General features: G+C 51.7%; 1 protein-coding gene across 6 annotated transcripts in view; it reads right to left on the bottom strand.

The window, feature by feature from the left end:
- cadm2a (cell adhesion molecule 2a) overlaps window positions 1–5000 on the bottom strand; it is a 216308-nt gene that overhangs the window by 51380 nt on the left and 159928 nt on the right. The window contains exon 2 of one of the 6 annotated variants that reach the window (XM_081702517.1): window positions 2008–2043. The exons of the other annotated variants lie outside the window; for them this stretch is intronic. The gene's annotated coding sequence lies outside the window, so the exon portion shown is untranslated. The remainder of the gene's footprint in view (window positions 1–2007; window positions 2044–5000) is intronic. 6 annotated transcript variants of the gene reach the window in all.

Here is a 5000-nt window from a genome sequence, read left to right as displayed (position 1 = left end):
AGATGCGGAGTGTCAGGTTTTAAAGGGAAAAGTGAACAGAGCTTTTGCGCGGTGAGAAATTATTCACGACCCTGACATCCTCTGTGGCACCGCAGGCTTGGACAGCCCAGTAATAAACGACCTTGTGCCGTGACGGAATGTGGAGAAGAGATCATGAACGCATGTGCATATACAAAGAAGGCCATGCAGGACGGTTGATGGATGAACGGTCCGCGTGTATTCACAGTGCGGCAGCGAGGCATCCCCTAACCCAGGTCAACGTCTGTGCTGACGCAGCCTAACAAGTGGACAGGACGGAAGATGAACATCACACAGATGTGATGGGCAGTGGATGAGAGACAGGAAGAGAGAGAAAGAGCGCGACAGAGAGCGAGAGAGAGAGAGAATCTAGTGTCAGATCAAGCTGGCTTTCAACCAGAAGCAAATATTTCAGGAACCACATATTTGCAACCAGACCAATGAACTGCTGCTGAAAAGTTTTTTAAATGCTGACTAATTTGTATAAGGATGCATTACAGGGTCTGATCCTTAGAGTCCCTGTTGTGAATAGCACTCAACAAAAGAAAAGGAGAGCAGTTCTGGTGGCTAGGAGTCTCACACACACACGCGCATGCACGCACACACACACACACACACACACACACACACACACACACACACACACACACAAACAACCCCTGGAACAAGCTACAAAGAAGATGCTGACCAGGCCTGAATTTTTTTCCGTTGTTAGTTTTATCTTACGAGCCAATACGTTTCCTCAGATGAGCCGCCTGTTTCAGCTTGATTCAGTGTGTATAAACTACAGCGCATACACCACAAACACGGCCGGATAGCCACAGCAACAAATTTAACAAATCTACAAACAGGTGCTGTGATATTCGCTTAGACACTTGAAAGCCTGCAGGTGGCTCTGGGGATGCCTTCCTCGGTGGCAGACCTGGATTGAGGCCGAACCACGGGTTCCACGGCCAATCAAAGCTAGCGGTTCATGAATGGCGGAGGAGCTGTAGGCTTGCGAGTCTACCGCGGCTCCGGCTTCGTGGCCAGGACAGTCTGGCGAGTCCATCCCCACTTCTTCACATACATCTGGGCTTGATTGTACTCACATCCCTGTTTCCTGTTAGCAAATCACAGGGCGCGAGCAATCCAAACATTTTTCCTGTCCAAACGCTCAAAGCTGCAATTACATGGAACTCAATCCTTCATCGATGGGAGTGCCCTGTATTTTGTAAACACCACTTGCTGTAAATTTGAAAATATTTTTTTTATATCCTACATCTTCAGTTCTATGCAAAACCTCAGTAGAAAAAAAGTAGAAAAAAAAGTTGTAGTACAATGGCACAGTCTCCATGGCAACAAATTTTATCTTCTATTTCTACAGCTAGCCACACACATTTGTGAGTGTCTGAAACTTTACAGTATTCAGCAGGCTGTCTGTCTGGCAAACCCTTCAGAAGTGTTGCGTTCTCATCAAAGTGGGCGTATTTGTGGCGTTTTTTTTTTGTTTGTTTGTTTTTTGTCCTGGGCGATTTTCATTCTCCGTCTCAGGAAATAAGCCTCGATGAATGCGCTTACGAATCGCTTGCCTCGATCCTCCTTCCTGTGGCTTCTGCGGCGGTGACGTCCGGATCCAACAGCGATTTCACAGGGGAGCTGAGTGTTGTGGAATCTGGCAGCTCCAGGGCACGGTGCCGGCGCTGAGAAAGCCCTGCTCGCTGCACTGCGCTCCGACGCCCATCTGTCATATCTCGAGCTGTGTACCGTGGCCGTCGTCTGGTTTGTTAGAAGGAAGCAATAAACTTTCTGCGTTCTACGCCCCTCTCTCCACCCTCACGGGGGCAGATTTGTGCCCCTCCGGTGTTCCGTCATGACCAAGACGGTGCTATTGCCTGGAAACCGAGGCTAATGAACCTCAGGCCGTGCCAAGGAGGTGTTTTCACCTGTGTTGACACCGCGCCGGGGTTGACTTAATGAGTCTGAATGCCGAAGAGCGGTGCTACGTACCTGTGAGGAAGGGTCATCTCCAGCGCTGATTAAAGTCTTCCACAGAAACAGCAGGAGTTAAAAATGGAAGAGAGAGCAGAGAAATGTATCTGTGTTGGCCTAAGTAGGCAGCATGCATTATTCATGAGGGTTTTTGCGTGAAGCACGGCCTGCCAGCAAGAGTCTCTTCCTCCTTCCTTTCCTGTTTCTTACTCTTCTCTCTCTCTCTCTCTCTCTCGCTCTCTCTCCTGTCTGCCATCCCCCCCCCCCAGTATAATACCTGACAGAGAGGACAGAGAAAGAGAGGGAGAGGCAGAAAGCGAAACCTATGAGTCGTGTGGCTTCAGCTGAGTAAGTGGCATTATGGGACGTTGTTCTTTCAGTAGGTGTCCAATTAGAAGGTGCAGTAACAGATCCCCATGCGGTTGGATCAGTGTAAATGGGAGGATGCAGCAGGCTCAGGGGAAGACGCACGCACGCACGTGTGCGACTCTGAACCCTGATTCTACAACCCCACCTGCTCACCCACACTCCTCAGAAAGGGTCTACAACCGTCCACTTCCTGAAAAGCCCCCTCTAATTCATCAGCATTCATTAACTCACGGCATCATGGGAGATGCAAGCCGGCGCCGGGTCCATTTAACTGCCGCCCGCTGGGAGGCGGAACCGCGGGCCTTTATTTCTGCCGCGCTCCGAACCCAATTACAAAGCGGAGCGTGTGCCTCGCCGTATGGGCGCCATTTCCGCCGCACGGTGACGTGCCTTGTACGTTGTGGGCAAACCTCATTATTCCTTTTTGTCTCGCCCCTTCGGCTGTCGTAAAGAACGGCCCGCTGATTCCAGCTCACTCCGGCACCGGAACGCCCGCGGCAGTCAGTGCCGGGGACGGCCGCCGTAATGAAGTCGGAATTTACCTCGCCGCCACTCGGAGCCGGCCAGGAGAAGCAATTAAACATCACACTGAGTTACTCCGGCGAGGGGATAATGGAGCGCTGAACGATGGGGCGCCGGGACCTGGGACTCGCGGTCCATGGCTGATCACGGACTTAATACACCACATTACACTTACTGGTCTAATTCTCCCCCGTCTATTGTTGTGACATTGTCGCAAAGAGAGGAAGAAATGCGTCGGACCCCGGCTACCTCCTCTGAGGCGTGGAGTTATAGCTCCGCTCTAACCCTGGGCTCTCCTCTGCTGGGAGAACGAGGGAAATGGGACGAGGGGCGCAGGACTTCGGCCTCCCTGCCGGGCCTTGCGCGTGGACCCCTCCTGCGGTGGAGCTCTCCCCGGAGGATCAGTGTGTGCCGGTGATTTGATTAGGAGTGGCGTGTTCCAGGGTTCGTTTAATTGAGTGGTGACGTGAAGCCCCCCCCCCCCACACTCCTACCCCATGCCTTCCTGTCCATCAACTTCTAACTCACTCACTCTCTCTCTCTCTCTCTCTCTCTCTCTCTCTCTCTCTGTCCTTGCAGTCTGTCTCTTGGCGCCGTGTGTAAAATTAGCTCCCCTCACCCCATACGTCTTCAACAACTGTCTCGCAATGGGAGAGAGAGACAGAGAGGGGGAGGTAGCCTAGGAGAAAAAAAAACAAAAACTATAAGCTTTTTTTTTTGGACTTTATTAATGTACTTTTGTTCATCTTAATATGCTGTTCATAGTTTTGTCCTCTCAAAACCTTTCAAAAGTGTGACCAAATTCTTAATACAGCTCAACTAACAGCTGAGAGCTTGCTCCGTAATATCAATGACATTTCTTTAACACTTTTGATTTTCACTAATTGCATTATTAAACAACGCACTGCTTTAGCCTGAGCTTGGCTTCCCATATCTGAATACATTTGGGGGAAAAGGAGAGTCACACGGCAGCGAGAACGTGCAGCAGCCTGCGTGCTGGAGCCTTCGCTCGGTCGTAACCTTTCACAGAGCGGCTGAAAACGATGACCTTTAGCAGGGCCCAAGACCCTGCACACTGCCTGGAGGAAGACGAGCCCCTGACCTTCAGCCTGGCCAGACGCACGCATGCGCACACACGCACGCACGCCTCTGCGTGCACGCACACACGCGAACACAACTTTCAAGCAGACCTGCAGAATCCGAGATGTCCTCGTCTCCCACATCGGTGGGGTTTATCTGCAGAGGTCCGCTAATAGGAGGGTTAGGGTTTATTCAGCTGTCTGGATGAATGACTGATATCAGCATGCTTCATCAGCTACCTCGTGTACGAGGCGCACCGCTGGCCTGATAAGGTTCGTCGCTTACAGGACAGCGTGCTTTTTTTTCTTTTCTCTCTCCCTGCCCAAGTCCTGCCGCCGCGTATGATCCTGGCGAGATAACAAAGAATTCCCGATGCCTCCGTTGACGTCTCTCTTAACTCCGGCCCCCCTCGGTTAGCCGGGATGGTCCCGGCGGAAGTGGCTGTCCCCGCAGTTGGAGCCATGGTCTGGGGGTGGTGGTGTTAGGGGGCAGGTGGTGCCAACCCCTATGCCACAGGCTGTGTGTTGCCAGATGTTTGGGGGCTTGTGCCAGGCCTGGAGAGGATAAGCAGATGGCACTGAGGTGAGACGCCCTCCTCTGGCTCGGAAGAAGGGGATGGGGGTGGGAGCAACGGGGAGGGGCGGGACTTCCTGTCCTTGATCATCTCCTTCCTCAGCAGAGACGGGCTGCTCCACAGGACGGTGGCGGGTATGATATTGCTAATTAGGATGGGAGAACTCTCGGTGGTAAGAGGATGCACACGAAACGGGGACACGCAGGAGATTGCAGGGGCTTTAAGAATGGAACCAGCCCAACTGCTACGCAGACTGATGCACAGATCAGTCTCCATTTAAATAAAAATGGAATTATTATTGCTAATAAAGCCCCCCCCCATCCTGCTGGGATATGAGTATTGGAGCTCTCGCTTCTGCAACAGACAGTGTACAGTATTGCGTTCTTTCTTAGTGAGCTTGGAGCTAGATCTGACAATATCACTGACATCGCAATATGGTAACATAAACTACACAGGCACAAACCGA

This window comes from Electrophorus electricus, chromosome 19 (assembly GCF_041902795.1).
Source record: "Electrophorus electricus isolate QZ-2024a chromosome 19, ASM4190279v1, whole genome shotgun sequence".
Lineage (NCBI taxonomy): Eukaryota > Metazoa > Chordata > Actinopteri > Gymnotiformes > Gymnotidae > Electrophorus > Electrophorus electricus.
Note: the sequence above shows the minus strand (reverse complement) of the source record. Positions and strands in the feature narration are given on the sequence as shown.